The sequence below is a fragment of the Mesocricetus auratus genome, unplaced genomic scaffold (genome assembly GCF_017639785.1).
Source record: "Mesocricetus auratus isolate SY011 unplaced genomic scaffold, BCM_Maur_2.0 Super-Scaffold_100694, whole genome shotgun sequence".
NCBI classification, from domain to species: domain Eukaryota; kingdom Metazoa; phylum Chordata; class Mammalia; order Rodentia; family Cricetidae; genus Mesocricetus; species Mesocricetus auratus.
This window is the reverse complement of record NW_024429268.1, coordinates 3,625,827-3,645,245: the sequence shown is the minus strand read 5'-3', so window position 1 is coordinate 3,645,245 and position 19,419 is coordinate 3,625,827. Positions and strand designations below refer to the sequence as shown.

Genomic DNA, 19,419 nt, shown 5'->3' with positions numbered 1-19,419 from the left:
CTCAATGGTGATTGCCTTCCTAGCATTGTTAAGTGGACACACACGGACACACGTGTACACACACACACACACACACACACACACACACTGAACTAACTTCATGTCAAAGTAACACTTTTAGGAAACTGAATCCACAGTAATTTTTTTTTTATTTTTCAGCAAAAATGGTATTAACCTATTGACTGAAATAACTCCCACTCATTTCTCAATATATAACTACCACCAACTGTTTTGAATAAGTTAGAATATATCTGAATAAAATTAATTACGAAATTGATTTGTTCAACTTTTCAAGTTATTTTTAAAATATTATGGAGGAATACTAGGGACCTGAATCACATTCTGGCCTTTGATACAAAGGAGCTTCTCAAATACCCCACTGTTAATAATACAAATTCATGCATTCTGTAAAATATACTAATGCCAACTGTGTGGTGAGAACTTGTGAAGATTTTTAGAAAATAATTTCTGTAGATATATATAACCCCGCACAACCACAAATGAAAGCCACACATCTAAAATAGTAAACAAAACATTTCATTGTTAAATGTAAAAAGTCAACCAGGGTCTACAAACATACAAGGGTACATGGATATATTTTTAAAAAACAGTAACTTGCAGAACCACCACTTCAAGATGATAGCCAGGGGTCCAGGAAGAACCCTGGTAATGAGTATTCTGGGAGTACTAGAATTCCAAAGGAAAGATGAGAGGAGAGCAGAAAGGAACTTGGATTAGTGACGTTCTACTGCTGTGGTAAACTCAATGGCCAAGGCTTATGGACGGAAGAGTTTATTTGGGCTCACAGTTCAGGGGAAGGCGCCGTGGCACACAGGAGGCATGGGGACAGGACCGGGGAGCCGAGAGCTCACATCATGAAACCCCAAGCACAGGGCTAGCAGTGTGAATTGGAAGTGGCAGGAGGATATCTGCTTGGAAATCTTGACCGCCATTTACACATGTCCCTGTTAAACCTTCAAACAGCAGCACCAGCTATGTCCCTGTTAAGCCTTCAAACAGCAGCACCAACTATGTCCCTGTTAAACCTTCAAACAGTAGCACCAGCTATGTGCCCAAGTAGTCAAACACCGGAATCGATATGGGACATTCTTGTTCAAACCTCTACAGGGACCAACTTAAAAATGAATGAATTTGTAAAGCCAATAAATAGCAAGAGTCCATAATAAAGAGAAGAATGCAGGTAAAGGAAAATGTATCCAGGAACTACCCGAAAATGAATGTATAAAAGACAGAAGAAAATATTAAATTACAATAAATATAATACTATGGAAAAGCCCAAGATACTGTTGACTACAATATTTAAAATTATTAATAAAATATCAACTCTCAAAGCAGAAATGAAGATTTAATTCCCTTGAGGATCTGGCAACAGATTTTAACCATCTCTTTGGAAGCAAGAACATTTAATTATTTGTTAATACATTTTATAATCAAATGCCAACTGACTAGTGAATACAGGACAAAGGGGTAAGTGGGGTTAAAAGCAACTCAAGAGTCCAATAGTTGGCTAACGGTGAAATGTGGCAGCCTCTCACCTCTGGCCTCCACAGCTCTAACAACCTCATGCCACAAGTCAAACAATGCAAGACTTAGTCTCCACCCAGAGACGTCCTTGGAGTTTCAGACTCTTTACATCACTAACAGGGCTATCAACCACACATTTTTGGAAAACTGCTGTGTTTGCTTTGGGTCCCTTAAAACTAACTACCTTGTGGCTCTCTAGTTCAACATGCTTACCAGGGAGAGAATAATTATGAAGGATTCAATAAGGCTACCTTGTTAAACAGAAATGACACATTCAAAGATCAGCAAGTCTGTTAGCAGGGGAATCTGAACTTTACCTGGGAACATGGAAGCCATCCCTGAGAGGGAAACCTTATCATTGCTCTGGCACCTAAAGCAAAACCAAACTGTCACAGCAGCACCCAGTTTATACAAGTCTGTTACGGGTGCCTGGGCCTGGTGCACTGACTCTTTGACTCTGCAACTCCATGTCCTCAGGGCTCTCAAAGAACACCTCAAAAGTGAAGATGGACACGGCATCTGTCTTAGGGTTTCTACTGATGTGAAGAGACAATATGGTCATGGCAACTCTTATAAGGAAAAACTTCGGTTGAGCGTGCTTTGCTTACAGTTTCAGAGGTTCAGCCCACGGAGGGCAGCATGGCAGCATGCAGGTAGACATGGTACTGAAGGAATAAGGGAGATTACTACATCTTGCAGGCAACAAGAAGCTGACTGTGACACCAGACAGTATCCTGAGTATAGGAAATCTCAAGGCCCGCCCCCATAGTCACACACTCCCTCCAACAAGGCAATACCCACTCCCACAAAGCCTCATCTCTTGATAGTGCCACTCCCAATGAGATTATGGGGACCCATTACATTCAAATTACCGCAGCATCTCTCAGCAGGCAAAGCCCACTGACAACCGTCCCAGAGATCTGGCCAGCATCAGTCTTGCTAAATCTTCCTGAGGTTCACTGACTTTTCATGTATTAACTGACATCCTCTGCAGCTAGCCTCTGCTTTGCTGCTTGGAGTTACTGGGATAGTGCCTTCAAATACATTTTCTGAAATCTATTCAAAACTGAATGGATCTGAAAAGAGTCTCCTGTCAATCTGATTAATCATTGTGATTGATAGAGTGAGGTGTTCATGTGTGAATTCATTAGCAGTCATAGCAATACAGAAGCAAGTGTTGGCATTGCTGGGATTTAATGTCCCACGAGTCTCTCTAGTCCTCTGCCTTTGCTGCAGATCTTCTTTCTGAGGACTGTTTTAAATTAGGAATGTCATATCTGGAGCAAAAGGCTCTTTAAAACAGTATGTTTTAAATGGGTTCCTTTCACTATAAAAATTTGAGACTCATAAGCTCTGGGTTCCTCCCCTGTTCCCCACAGGTGCCGTGGGACCCTCTTCACTTCAGGAAAAGGACCCAGATGCTTACCTGCTGACTCCTGCTGCTGCAGTAATAAACTGACCCATCTGATTTCAGGTGTCCCAACCCTCACTAGCCATGAATCTATGGCTGCCAACTGCTAGCTTGTATGTACTTTAAGTTTACCCACACTTTAAAAATACAGCCTCAATACACACACACACACACACACAACCATACTTTTAGAGTTCATATAACCTTTTAATGAAACCTCTTTAAACAGGACAAATACATCGGAATGAGGAGAACTAACTCCTTTCTTCTGGAGTGTTCTTCCTTCACCTTCAGACAGAACCACATGTTTAGACAACTCACCAGGGGGTGAGTGTATCCTACTCCCTACTCTCCGTCTTCTTAGCCGCCCCACCCACAACTATGACACATTCTTCTTAAGTATCCAATTTTATCTCTGTCAACTCATTTGAACTTTCTCAATTTTTAATGTTACAAGAGGATGAATTTGAGCAAGAGTTAATGAACGCAGAGCTTAGGGACAACAGAATATTTATGAGAGACTTTTAATTTTTAAATTTTTTTTTGATTTTTCGAGACAGGGTTTCTCTGTATTGTTTTGGAGGCTGTCCTGAAACGCGCTCTTGTAGATCAGGCTGGTCTCGAACCCACAGAGATCTGACTGCCTCTGCCTCCTGAGTGCAGGGATTAAAGATGTGTGCCACCACCACCTGGCTCCATGAGAGACTTTTGCTTCATAACTTTATAGCAATTAGCAATTAGTAAAGGCTGATATTTAACATGAATATTTCTTAGGCTCTATGCCTCCAGTCTACATCATAAATACTGAATCAGCATAAGATAAATATTACAGAAGTCACACTTCTGCAATGGTTATGACTACCATGGTTTACAGATATAGTAAATATGTCAGAAGAATACATACTCAGGTTTGTGAGTAGAAAACATGTATCTATGCCAAAAAGACTGCTGAAACTCACTGCATACTTGCTTTTCTGCTCTGAGACAATATCAACCACTCCATAAAGCACAAGACACTTTGGCTCACATCATAAACTACCAAGTCAAAATTTGTGCACATGAGTGTATCCATGGAATACGTCTCAGTAAATGCCAGTTATCACCACCATAAATTCCTAACAACTCCTTATAAACAAAACCAAACAACATGATTCAAAATTACATTATTTTAAAGACAGGCCATTGTTCATGATTGATAACTTCTGTGCACAGATGAGATAGGGAGCTGCTTTGTAACTTTCATGATCTGAAAAAAAACCTTACTCATGTGTTGTTTTTATATATAAATGTAACAAAAATATTTAAATAAGTTCTAGAAATTATAATATCTAATCTATAAATATTTCAACATGGATCTTCAAGAGTTCATTAAAGTACATCAACACGTATATCTATATATACATCTCACAATATCATTATCACATGCAGAAATGTATTTGCTCTATATCTAGTACCCACTATGCTCAAGTTTCCTCTGTTGTCACAATAATTCTTTTCATGCTTGCTTAATTCAAGTAAGAATCAGAACATTCATACATGCCTCTTCAGATGCTTTTATCTACATTTCACCTGATCTCTTTTTATTGTTTTATTTGCCAGTTACTTATTGAAGAAGCTAAGTTGTGATGCCACATTCTAAGTTCTGTTCGTGATATCCAGCAGCATTGGTGGTGCACTCTGCAGTAGCCGGGATCTCTCATGACTGAGATCGCTCCTCGACTTTCAACACTTTGGCTGTTAGCTAAGGTTCCTCTTCCTTCTACACTCCATGGTGATAGAAAAGAACTTATGCTGATTTCTCTAGTGAGCTACCCAATAAGATGTACTACCAGAAGTTGCTAGAAGGACACTATAGAAGCAAGGAGCTCATCTTCCTCTTTAAGGTGTACTAACCTTCTCAGCCTTCACATAGCATCTAGTTCTTTCCTTCAGCACCAACCAGGATCTGCCATACACCTCTCCCCAAGGTTCAAACACAGTGGCCACAGGAGATTACACAACACACCTACCTCAGCTGGCTTCAGAGCACAGGGCAAGTCACAGAATGCCTATGGACTGTTTTCCAGTCATCTTAGAGAAACAAAAGGAGACATCTCCACTTGAACAAACTTTGTTGCCCCTTCTCAATGAGCAGGTACCTACCAGTACATTCTGTGACATTGTACCTTCTTGCCGGTACTTACGCTAATACTTGGGATTTCCCCATGGTTAAATTAAATTTGGCAAACTGTAACTTAACTTATTATACAAACAAACCGCATCCAAACTTGAGACCAATCAGGTTATTTCTCTGTGTTATCTTCTGCCATCTGTGAATAGTGTTTGCACTGTTGTTCCTGGGTTGTGTTCTACGAACCTTACTGATTAACAGGACTTCTTAATTCATGAATCCCTTTTTGCTTCAAATAAACACAACTAAATTTAACTTGTGCAGTTTTCCCTGAATACCATCAGGAACTACAACTGCACAACCTCCTTCCCGTGGATTCTATCTGTGGATCTCAACACTGAGAGCAGGTAGATGATTTCGTGAGCACTTCACTCAGAAAGGTAGGGAGGGTACTGTGGTTTGGAACAGTATCTACTCAAAGCCCACACATTTAAAAAATCTTCATACAAAGTGCTACCAGGAGGCGATGGAAGCATTAATGAAGGGACCAGGTAGAATTTTCCTGGCTATCTAAGTGAAGAGTCTACTAGAGCCCTGAACCCCCTCCTTGAACTTTCCCCTTGCCATCTAGACACTGTCTATGAGCAGCTTGCTCTAACACACACTTTGACTCAGAAGTGCTGCCTCACCATAATGTGCAATACCTCACCTCAAAGAAAATAAGGCTCACAAATCAGGGACAGAAACTTCCAAAATTGCTAGCCAAAATAAGCCTTTCCTCTTTATGGGGTGACTGTTTTCAGTATTTTGTTATGCACCAATTATATGATGATTAACTTTATACTTCCAAGTCAAACACACAACTTAAAAACTATGTAAGAATGAAAAGAATACATATAGAAACTATATGATGAAATAAAAATACATGTGGAAGGTGTACTCTCGCAACTGACAAAGAGAAAGAAAATGAAAGGAGGCAACAACAAAGTCTATCAACAATAAAGAGCCTGGGAAGGAAGGGGTGGCCGGGCTTTTGTTAACGCATGGTTGAGGGGGTTAACACTGGAGGTCTCAAGCCTGGACAAAGAACTACAGGCAGATATGGAACCTTGAGAGCAGGACAGACAGTGTCCTAGAGCTGTCCCATGCCAGGCGGTCAGTGCTGAAATCATGTACATACAAGAAACGTTATACAGACTGAATAGGTTGTTTTTATATTTTTAGGTGTGTGTATGTGTGTGTGTGTGTGTGTGTGTGTGTGTAAACATAACAACAATTAAAGGATTAAAGGAAAGAGGCCATGAATTTGAGATGAGGAGTACATGATGGAGGCACATGAGGGAAGAAACAAGGAGAGAAATAATGTTACTATATAAAATTAAGAAAATACTAACAATGCCTTAAGGTTGACATCAAACGCATATTACAGATTCTCTTGTTTAAAGAACTGGAAAGACAAGCCGTAGACTTGTTTGAAAACTATATACCTAACAAAGAAGAAAGGAAATTAACTTTCAAATTTCTGTAGTGAAAAAGCAAGTAATCTGATTAGAAAAAGACAAAAATTTAACACATATTTACCCATAGACCACAAAGGTAACAGATAACAAAAAGATGGGTATCACTGGCAAACAGGAAATAGAAATCAAAACCAAATGTTACCATTATACACCTTTCAGAATTGTCTAAAATAAACATACCAAACAATGGAAAGACTCTGGGCACTCACAAATGAGGATGGTCACTCTAGAGAGAGATGACAGGTCCTTTAGAAACTAACCACGTAGCCACAATACACTCTAGAAACTGTACTTCTAGGAATCTACTCAGGAAAATGAAGACACGTCCACATAAAAAGAGTACACAACATTTACTTCAGTTGTATTTCCAAGAATCCCAAACTAGAACAACTGAGAGGTAACTGGTTATATTGGTGCATTCCTGTAAAGGGAAGCTTTTTCCTTGAGAGAAGCCTTCCTGCCAGCCTGGTTCTAGAGCCGCATCAGTCCCAAATAAACACACAGGAGGCTATATTAGTTATGAAGCTGCTGGCCTTGCTTGTTTCTTACTGGCTAGCTCTGACTTAAGTATTTATCCCATAATTGTTAATCTAAGTATTTCTCTTACCGGAGAATAGTTCCGGGCTTCCTACCCCATGGCGTTACATCTTGACTTCCTGTGTTTCTCCTACCCAGAGTCCTCCTGGACTCCTAGTCCCACCTATCTTGGTTCCCTATTGGCCCAACAGTGCTTTATTGACATAATCACCAGACTTCCCACATCACATCCCTACTATGGATCCTGGGCGACAGGAACTACTGGTACGTAGTACAACAGGGAGGATTATGAATGAATACACGAAATCTCAAGTCTTACACTTAAAACAACAGACTTACTGGCCAGTTGACTGGACAAAGAAGATACGGGTGGAAGAAAAAGGGGTATGAGGGATATGATGTCACGAAGGGGGAGCACAGTGATGGAACACTTCTGCATCATGAATGCAGGGGTGCGGATATAAACAAACACAGGGGCTAAAGACAGTCAGAATGGACTGAAAACTAAACCCAGTTTGACTTAGGATTTCTATTGTGGGGTTAAAACACCATGACCAAAAGTGATGGGGGGGTATTTTATTTTATACTTCCAAGTAACTGTCACTGAGGGAAGTTGGGGCAGGGACTCAAGCCGGGGAGGAGCCCTGAGGCAGGAACTGGAGCAGAGGCAATGGAAGAGCATTGTTTACTCACTCAGTCTGCTTTCTAATGGCACCCAGCACCAGCAGCCCAGAGGTGACACTGCCCACAATATTCTCAACTTGACCCTATTAATCTTCAATCGAGAATATGTACCACGGGCTTGCCAATTAGGCCAATCTGTTGAGGGCATTTTTTCAAATGAGGTTCCGTCTTCCCAAAGGACTCTTCCTTGTGTCAAGTTAACATAAAGCTGTAGGGAAAAGGGACCAGTCAAAGAAACACACCCTGAGCAGCCAAAGAAACACACTTTAGCCCTGCAACCAGAACTAAAGAAATATACCCTAACCCTGAAACCAGTGCCAAAGAAACACACTTTGTCCCTGAAATCAGAGCCAGTGAAAGAAATGCACCCTGGCCCTAAAATTGGAGCCAAAAGGCTAAAAAGGACCAGAGAAAGAAACACACTTTGACCCTGAAACCAGAGACAAATCTGACCCTAATGCTGTGTAGAAAATTTACCAATCCTGGAGCAGAGCTCTAGCCAATCTGAGCTCAGCACTAAAACCTGACCAATCCTCACCCTGGAAGCCCTATATAAACCCTGTGTCTGTTCAGCTTGTGTCTGTTTGCACTACCAGGCTGTCCTCTGTCACTCTGGCAGAGGGCAGCCACTCTCCTGGATTCTTCCCTCCCAGTAAACCCCTTCGATGAGCTTTGGGTGAAGATCTTTTGCGGCTGTGGCAAGGGAGCAGAGGTGACCCTGGGCAGACAGAGCCAGCAGGACTGTAACACTTTTGCAGGTGAAACCTTCCCTTGGCAGAGCAGAGTTGTTACACTCCACTCCCTGCTCTCGGGAGCAGAGCTGAACTGTAGCAACTTCTCTGGAGAAACCTCCTGCGGAGCTAAACTGCTACACTCTGCTGATACACTGGGGAAGCCTTTCTCTGAGACAATGCTATAAGCTAAGCTTACTGCAACCTGTGGTGGTCCTTGGTTCCCGAGCTCCAGGATACCTTTCCACCTGAGCTGTGTAACACTCAGTATTCTGTGACTCCCTAGTGCCAGAGTACCTGACCCATCCTGATGCGACTGAAACGCCAACAAAAACTATGCAGCACACAACTCTATAGGTAACTAAAACATAACCCAAAAGGTCTGGAGGCACATAATAGAAAAATGCATTAATTGGAAAATAATAGCCAGCAGTTAATGCAGTTTCAATAGTAACAGTGGGAACTAGAGAGGTACGTCAGTCAGAAGTGAAGAACACTTCCAGAGGATTTGAGTTCAATTCCCAGCACCCACATGGAGGCTCACAACCATCTGTAAACTCCAGCCCCAGGGGATTTGATGCCATATTTTGGCCTTCACAGGAAGTGCACACACACAACACAAAGATACACATGCAAGAAAAATACTCATATACATTTCAAAAATGGAAGAAAGAAAAAAATACACCTGTGCAACTAGCTTGCTAATGTTGGTCTTTCAGGATATAACCTGATACCTCCATTCAAAAATAAAGTATTATAAGGACTTGCAAAGATTATTTCACGGTTTAGGGAAGATTTTACCACCACAGAGGCATGAGTTCAGTTCCTAGCAGCCAAGCCAGGTGGATCACAGCTCCAGGAGGTCCAGTAACTCTGGCTCCTCAGTTACCTCCCGTTACATGTACTCATACATATACATGATGGAAAATACATCTTTTCTAAATTGAGTGTCAAAGAAACATATGCTCGGGTTTGAGTACTCCAATATTAAGTATCCAGATACTGTTAACAGACTACCTGATGGAAGTACTCCTAGAATGTCCTCATAATGCAAACCTCTGATAATGGCTATGTTGAGTCCCCTTACCAAACATTTATCACCAGAGTTCCACCAAGGCCCTAAGGTAAAAGTTAGCTACCAGCATCTGCCTTTCACAAAAAAAAAAAAATACAAATTAATAGAAAGGAAATATTTCATTGAGACATCCAAACTCATTTTAAAGACATAGACTGGGGAGTGATAATGGCTATAATCAAGAGAAAAACTTCTAAGAAGATTGTGGGAAAAGAAAAACACTCAAGAAGTTGGGGAGAAAAACTGTGTAGCCACCAAGGAATTGGTGTGGAAGCTTCTAAGAACAACTGATGCAAGCACACACCGATTCTCTTGAAGAAATAAAATCCACTTATGAGTAAGTACAGATTACAAAGCTCAACACTTGAATTTACGCTCTTGTCAAGAACAGAATTACAGTCCTTAAAAGGAAGTTCTTGTTGGGTCCCAGCCCCCACCGGGTCTCTGTGAGTCACTGGTCAGCCAACAAGTGCATCCTGTTTTCCAGTCCATGAGCATCCTGTTTTCTAGTCCTGGCTTACCGCCCCAGCCTTGCCCCCACTGACATCAACATCTAGCAGGAGGAAAACAAGATCTCTTCCACCTGGCGTTTTTCCACTATGCTGTAAGCCTGTATACAAGGCTTCTCCCTCCCTACATGGGGAGAGACCTTTCAGCATTTACAATAAAATGCACGCACACGTACACACACACACACACACACACACACACACACACACACACACACTCATTCTCCTGCAATAAAGATGCATACATGCATCCTCATAGCACAAACAACTGGACGCCTTGTCTTTCATTTCCCGATACCTCGAACTAGCTTGTGGTGCCAGCACCACAAGTTCTAAAGTAGAGGACTAGTATTAGGAAAAGAACTAAAACTTGATGTGACCCACAATGCAAATACAAAAATACCAGCTAGGCCAGGTGTTGGTGGTGCACGCCTTTAATCCCAGCACTCGGAGGCAGAGGCAGGCTGATCTCTGTGAGTTCCAGACCAGCCTGGTCTACAAAGCGCGTTCCAGGACAGCCTCCAAAATAATACAGAGAAACCTTGTCTCAAAAAACCAGAACAAACCAAAACAAAAATATCAGCTAGATGACACAGCTCCTAAAAGCAGAGCCTGTGTACAGGATGCTCTGAGTTTATCACATATCCTTCCTCAAAATAGAGCTCCCAGATTAATGGGATAGCCTGTGACTTGCAAATCTAACTACATGCTAATACCTCTGTAAGAAGCCAACCAAACACGGGCTAGCACACCGAGTCTACATCCAGTTCAATGTCAACTCAAAGGCTCTTCTTGTCAGATCCCTATCTATAGTTCAATGCACATGTAACAGTTATCAGACAATCAGAAGCCAAATATGAGAACACTGACCCTGTATGTCTTAAAATGGGGAGAAGACTAATTTTTTTAACAAATACTAAATTTTGAAGCTATTTCTACTCCAGGCCTCAAGGGCAGAAATCTGGTCTTTCTATCTCTCTCCTACAGCAACCTGGATAGGGTGCCTGGACAGTGCTCTATATTCAACAGACAAGTGCCTGCTAACTAAAGAGCCCAGAACAACCTCATATGCTGCTCTAACTTTGGCACTTACATAAAAGATTTCTATTAGCTCCCGTGTCACGGCCCCATGGCTCACTGAAACCCAATTACAATTTTACAAGAACGTCTCATTTTAACAAGCTGATCTCTGCTATTCTCAATAACGCAGTCATTTTTGCACACTGTAGTTTTAATTCTCTGGTCCTTCTCAATTCTTTCAGTTCATAAGCATAGAAAATACACTCTTACAATAAATAAACACACAACAATGTGCTATTTCCTATGTGTTGACCAACTTTTCAAGTGTGTAGAAAATCAATATATTATTACTTTAGAAATTCTAGTTTACAATATACAGATTTTGAGCCTCTTTTGTTTTCAATAAGGTGTCTTTTAGTTACAATACCAAGACTCACAACCTTGCTTCAAGCTCCTCTCTACTCAGGCACTGTGCAAAGAGCCAGGTAGGGACACCCAAGAAGCACATGTCATAACTTCTACCGTACACTAAAGAGCTTCCTGCTCTTCCAGAGGACTCAAGTTTTCATACTCAGGTCCCAGATCAGCTCCCACAGGAATCCAATACCCTCCTCTGACCTCTGCTGTTCCAGCACACAGTATCAACCAATGCAGCCTGGACTACCATAACTTATATTTGAAGCCGTCGTGTGTTGTAAGCTGCAATGATTTTACTATAACATTTTGTGCTCTTATACAAAATAGAATAATAAGGAGATATAAGGACTTTTAATATTTTTCTACTGTCAATCCTTAGCTAATAAGTATCAAATTAGTACAGCTTTTGATTGTATTGTATTAGAATGTTTGATTTTACAGTTTGCTGTTTAAGTTGCTGACTTCAGTTTCATGAAAAATCATTCTGGATCAGCAAGATGGTTCAGTAGGTTCAGGTATTTACCAGCAAGTCTGACAACCTAAGATCACTGCCCAGCACCCACATGGTAGAAGGGAAGATCCCATTCCAACAAGCTATTCTTTGACCTTCATAAGTATAAGTGTGTAGTGTACACAAACACACACACACACACACCATGCAACTCCTACTCAGACTACCTCATTTCTCTGCCATACATTATATAAAAATGTCTCAGGAAAAAATAAGAATCTTTGAAAACTGCATTTGACTCTTTAAACCCACCATACTGAGGCTTTGACTCCTACCCAAGGAAAACACAGCAAAATCCTCAATGACTCCGCAATGCTAAATACTCTTGCTGCCTTTTAGACACCATCTCCAGCAACCATGAACTAGTCGACCATGGCTGTCCCCTCGCTGTGTTTTCTTTATCTGGAGCCACGTCTCTGCATTCCCCTGGTCTCCCTCCAGCCTCACTGGTGACGTCTTCCTTCTTTCTCCTCCTGGCTCCTTCTTTTTGCTCTGGTCTCTCAATCTCAGAGAGCAGTCCAGAGCTTACTACTTGATACTCAAGTTTTCTGTAAAAATCAACCAGGCATTCAAACAAAAGCCCAATCTTTCGAAAACATTCCAGCAAAGGCTTAAAAGCCAAGACATTTCTGCAACTGTTTTTAGTATATCTCATTGTTCTGTGACAGATGCAGCTACAGACTAGCATACTAATAGCTTCAATGACAACACCTATTTTTCCTTGGTGAAGAAAAGTCTTCATTCTGTACTCTTCCAAATACTCCAGGACATATTACAGCAATTGCCATGTTAACTGATTGCTTCACTCTTCTGTCCTGGATCAGGAAGGCTAGTTAACATGTCACACATTAATAGTTGCTTAAAAGCAACAACAACGTAGAGGTTGGAGAGGTAGCTCAGCAGATAAATGCATTGACTGCTCTTCCAGAGTAACAGAGTTCTATTCCCAGCACCCATGTGGCAGATCACAACCATCTACACCTCCAGGTCCGAAGGATCCAATACCTTCTTCTGAGTGCCTTGGGCACTGAGATTGGTGCACTGACTAATACGCAGGCAAAATAGGCATACGCATAAAACAGAATTTTAACTAAAAAGCGCAAATTCAATTAATTCAAGCTAGATTCTAAGGAGCACACCAGAGAGAAGTATCAGTACATACCTCTCACTGGAGAACTGGAAGGGAACTCTTCATGCTAAAGGTACATTGAGAGCCCTCTAGAGGAAGCACTTTTACCACACAGGTTTAGAAGATAAAGTAATTTTTAAATTCTTCATAAGTAAATTAGCTACTACAGAAATAGCCTTAAAAACCTGTACACTGGGACAAGTCACCAGGGAACTTCACCGAAAGCCGGTACAGGATGTATAAGCCCTCAGAGCTCACCACAGGGCTTCTTCAGCAAGTGGATTGATGAAGCTAACCACTGTTCTGGGTTTACACCTTGAAGATTTGTGGGTTCTTAATACTCCATATACAAATCCAGAATAAATCGCGGAACACTGGAGGAAAAATGTCAAGCTTCACTTGGCTTAATTATTTTAACTGGCAAACACACTCTAGTTTTAAGCACACGTCTGTAGACTGTACAGGTCAATAATGGGTACCTGGAATGAAGGATATACCTTAAAACGTGAGCTGTTTGTTCTGGCTGATAAATCAGACAGCTGCTTCCATATCATAGTTCCTGCTGTGTTTGCAAGTAGCTAGTCTCCTGCTGCGAGTACTAAAGCTTCGAACAGCTCCATACAGGGTCACCCGCTACCTGCACTCCCTCTTCACAGAAAGACTGAGAACTGGCTTAGAGTTAGGCTTGTTCGTGTCCACAAATAATCTGCCCTCTTCACAGGCTCCTGCCTCTGTAGTGTCCCCACATTTAAGACAAAATCTTCTGTTACAATATGCAACTTTAAAAACTGGTAGCCGCCCCCTTTGAAAGTTTCCTCAAACTAACATATTCATTTCCAAACCTTTCATAGATGAGATTATTTCTAAGTTAAGAAGAAAAAAAAATTACCAAGCTGTACCAGCCTTTTTGATTACAAACCCAATTTACATTTTCCCACAATCCTCACCAATCAGCATTATGTAAATTGTGACATAACTGAAGGCTGCATAAAAATCTCAATTATTTCTAATAAAATTTTAAAGAAAAGACTGTTCAAAGTTCATTTTTCACTAACAAGATTACTGTACTTTAACTTAATAAAAAGGAAATACTTTTAAAGTAATCCCCCCAACATGAGTTGTATATAGAGAGTTATCAGTATAATATTCCTAAATTAACAGCATCAAATTCAAGAAATGGATAACTGCCCAGATTCTATTGCCTCTACAAGTTGAGCAAGTTCATGTTTTTGGATTTGTTTGTTAATAAACAACCAATTATATCCATGCAAGGCTCTTTTTAAAGCAACGCTTTACAGTAATGAAAATTCTGACTATAAAAGATAAATGGTAGGCTGATATTTACCCTTGTGGTTATGACAGCCTATTAAAGCAATTTATCCTCTTGTAATTTGAGTTTCACGCCCATGTTTCTTAGTTAAGTATGCAACAAAATGCAAACTAGATTCCACAGAAATATATATAAATACTCAGTGGAAGTTCCAAATAAAAGTATTTTCCTACCAAATTACACTCATTTATTTATATTTAGTCCACAGTAGCAGCAGCAAAGTACTCACTTTCCCCTGTATATTTCCATAAAGTTTCACATTTTAAAAACAAGACTTCAATTTGGACTCTGAAATCACTGAAAATCTCCAGACTTGCATGCAACTTTTATTAAGTCTTTTTCTCTAATAATACATCTTCGCATATAATTTTAGAGGTGGTGAAGGCTTTTTGGTGTATTGCAAAGATTTTGTCACTTTTCACATTCCCTTCAAGCGGCTTGCTCAGAGATGAACACCCAGACAGTCTTCTGTGTCTGTAATTACATAGATGAAGTGCTCAGCACTGCTGCTCTGAGATCACACACTGACTGCTGTCACCACTCAGCCACAGAAGCAGCACTGTGATCTGCAGCCCACTCGGACCATCAGCCTGAGTCCCTCAGCTGAGAGCCTCGCAAGGATTTTTGCCATACTCCCTTCATTGCCCTTCAGGAATATCACATTTGATTTCTTCATTACCAGCACCCCTAAGCTAGCCCCAGCTCCACCCACCTCCCCACGCATGCACGCGCTCATATACATACATACATACACACACACACACACACACACACACACACACACACACACACACACACGACAGATGAGTGTTTCATTAGCCAGCACACGGTTCCTGGCCTCTCCACCACTAAGCAGAGCTAAGCAGAGTCACAGGCATCTTGGGTAGAAACCAGTCCCATCTAATTCAGTCTTCCATGAACTTCAACGTGGTGATCTCCCTCAAGAAGAGGTAACAAAGACTAGGTATGAAGGAAAGGGATAAAATGGAGGGTTAGCCAGAGGAACATCCTAATATACGGACACAGGTATGCAGAGAAGATCTAGATAAAAATGACAATCCTGAATTTGGATGGCACTTTCAATCTGAAACTCATGCCAGGGCATCTAGAGCCAAATTACACTTAGAATAAATCAGGATGGAGCTGTCGCTCTAGAAAACTCTGCTGTAGCTTCTTAGACAGTACAAACAGAGCTACTGCTCTGTTTTCAACATAGACACCCTGTGCTCCAAGTGTTGAGCATGGCTTTATCAGAACAGCCAAACTACAAGGCTCCCTCCACTGTTTCTCTGGAAAGCAGAAAACCTGTCAGAAAATCATGAAACCTTTCATTTAGGAGACCCTCAACCCCTTGGAAATGTTTGCATTTCTATTCAGATTTCATGGGCATCTACTCTGTGGGTACTTGTGCTTTAAAAATTTCAAGCCAACTCTAAACATAGACCATTCAGTATAAATGCAATAAACTTTAAAATCTTGGGCATGTGCAAAGTATCTTATCTGCTGCTTGGAATTCAAGCTTGCTTATATTACACCTGAAATTACATGTGTAGGATAGTAATAGTTACAGCCCACCACAATTATTTGCATCATTCTGGCACAGGCTTGACAGCGCTGTTATTTTAAAAAGGAAAAGATTTACTTTCAAACTTTGGTGAAAATTTAGCATACTATCACGATGCAGGATTCTAACATTGTGGGGGAAAAACACCAGTCTCCTGAAAATTAGTTCATATTCTAAAAGCTTGTGTTAAGATGCTGAACAGATAAAAGAAATTAAAGTAATTTTCCAAAAAAGCTGTCAATATATTCCAAGCTTCTTCAAGAATGCTCAGATTTCAGTTCCACATCATAATTAGCTTTCACCACTGAAAGTTTCAATTGCTCATGTACAATCACTAAGTAAAGGGAAAAACAGTATTATAATGCAGCCTATGATTTATTGCACAATTAAAGCTGTAATACATAAAAAAGAGGCCCAAAAAAGAAAGCTGAGTTGGAGCACATAAAAGGCAATCGACAGGATTTAGAGCCTACACATGTATAAGGCCACCACTTCTTTTGTCTTTCCTGTCCTTTCCCAAGGTGCCAGGGTGTTGCCCGTGTCTCACATATGCTAGGCAAGTATCCTTACTCCAGAACTACATCCTCAATCCAAGGCCTCCTCCTGCTTCCAGTGTGCTCTCTTTCATATTTTCTAACAAAAAATTCAGGAGCTGGGAGCAACAGCTTTTCTCCAGAAATTACATTTCTGCTACCCTGTACCTTAGGTGGGCGTTTATGAGCTTCTCCAACACTGTACCCTCATTTCCAAGAGAAAATGCATTGTAAAATTAGAATCGTAGACTCTGAGTAAAGCTCACCAAGTAAGTTTAAACTTCCTGGTTATTAGGACCCTGGAGTTAATCAATTTCTTCACAGAGGTAAATACGGTATTCTCCAAATTCAATAATAAACCACTGAAAAGGCAAACAATGGCCTTAGCTATGTACAAAGAAGAAAAAAACTGACTAAAGTTCACAAGTCCCAACAGTCATGAAAGCCCTCAGACACCAAGAGGAACATCCTCAAAAGACACAGGTATGCAGAGAGGATCTATGTCCATATGCTGTCATGTGGCAGGAGATTCCACACATAGTCATCTCGCAGGTTAACGATGGAAACTTCATGAAATTCGGTTTGGGTTTGGCTTTATATGTTTCCAAACACTTTGGTTTTGTTTAAAAGCAAAACCCTGAATGTATCTGTAAAAGCAGTGACAGGGTTCTATTTTAAAAGACATGCTATCAAGAAGTCCGTGATGAACGGGGGCTGAAGAAAGTGTATGCTGGTTTAGACAAAAAGACGACTTGCGCGATACACAGCTTTGGAGGGCTTGCTGTATGTGCTTGCACTTTTAGTCTGTTTCTACCCAGGAAACACCGTTATGTGTGTGGGATGCTGTACAAAAACCCTATTGAACACTGGAAACTCCGAATGTTACCAAATTCTGTGGAACTTGAACTCAGTACCATGATACTATAGCAGCAGATGTGGAACTAAGACGCTACCAGGTGACTAGCAAGGGGTAAGGTGTACACAGAATCATCTTACCACAAAGCCCTTGAAACTCTGCAGTTAAAATAGGTAGCAATAATACAGCTCTCTAAGAATATAACTCATCTGACAGAAGAGGGGTCAGTGTGTGACTCATTCTGCAGCGGTGGACTCTCAGGCCACACGCACTGTTTCTGCTTCCCGACTCCCGTCTCAACGCTCTCTCTCCATGCAGCGGTGGACTCTCTTCCTGACTCTCAGTCCACAAGCTCTGTTTCTGTTTCCCGGCTCCGCCTCAACGCTTCCTGACTCTCAGGCCACACGCACTGTTTCTGCTTCCCGACTCCCGTCTCAACGCTCTCTCTCTCTCTCTGCAGATGGGCACTAGCCACAATTCAAGCTAGGGAAATTATTAGGGAGTGGAAGATTACCACATCCTTTCTGTCGTCCTGGGTTTTTCTCATGGACCCTGAAATGGCTGTATGGGGTGCATTCCCTTTTCTTTATTTGGAGCTAGGTGCCTCGATGAGAGAGAACATGTCACATTTGTCTTTCTGAGTCAGGCTGCCTCACTCATTATGATATTTTCTAGTCATATCCATTTACCTAACTAACCCTGGAGAGTGTTTTGATAGTTACTGTTTGATACCAAGTAAGTACACGAGTCACGAATTAATGGTGGGCAGTGGCATCAGTCTTCAGATATCTAGACTGTAGGACTGACCACAAGAGATGTGAACCTGTGTACAAGTTAACATCACTATTCTGGAAGCATAAACACGTACCTGGGTAGAGCAGATACAGTATAGGTCAGAAAACGCACTTTGAGCCTCTTCTGAATGTTAGAATTTGGCAGTACTATCTCTGAAGATGCAAAGGACAAATTTAAAGATAATGAAATAATAAAAACACTGGGCCCTACAAACAGGAATACCAAAAAGAAAATTACAAATGCAAGATATAGGAGTATGTGCCTGCAAGTCTAGCTACCCTGGAGGCTGAGGTAAAGAGCTACTTGAGGCCAAGTCTGCAAAGCCAACTTATAGAATATACCAAGATCCTGTCTCAAAACTAAGTCCCAAATAGAATACCATTCCCCAGTAAAGATGGTGGTGCTCTGACCAGCAAGCGAGTATGTTTAATGTGTTTTCAGAGAGAAGAATGGTAAAGGTTGGGAAAAAGAAAAATATTCAATAGAGAAATAGAACCACATCTAAAGCACACCTAGCTGTAACACACACACACACACACACACACACACACACACACAATGTACACTTCATAATTTGCTATGCTGTCAAATTGAATATACCTAAACCTCACACTGCCACTTACTACATGTATGACCATGGACAAGACAATCAACCTCTCTGTACCCCATTATCTTCATCTCCAAGATCTTTCATAAGAATGTAAGAGATGTACAGACAACTCTCAGAAGTGGCTGGCCACTATGCTCCTAATTGTTGCTGTGAAAAGACACACTGACAAAAAAAACAAGTTAGCAAAGAAAGAGTTTATTCCGCTTGCATTCCCAAAGGGCTAAGGATTCTTCACTGCAGAGAAGCCATGGCAGCAGGGACATAAGGCTGCCCTGGTAGTCAGGAAGCAGCGTGACCGCATTCCCACAGCACATGAGGAAGAGAAACTAGAAAGCAGAACTGGGTTCTCAGCCTTCTAAGGAAGCCTACCTAGTAAGGCGTTTCCTCAGGGGAGGCTCCACCCCTGAGGGGTTCTACAACCTTCCCAGACAGCACCACCAACTAGAGACCAAGTATTCGAACACATGAGCCTGTAGGTGTCACCTCACATGCAAACCACGACAGCCTCAAAAAAACCTAGGTGCGCAGTAAG

At 41.2% G+C, this 19,419-nt stretch overlaps 1 protein-coding gene across 8 annotated transcripts in view; it reads right to left on the bottom strand.

The window, feature by feature from the left end:
• The window catches only part of Tpk1 (thiamin pyrophosphokinase 1), a 312,826-nt gene that overhangs the window by 274,934 nt on the left and 18,473 nt on the right, over nt 1-19,419 (bottom strand). The gene's annotated exons all lie outside the window — the stretch shown is intronic.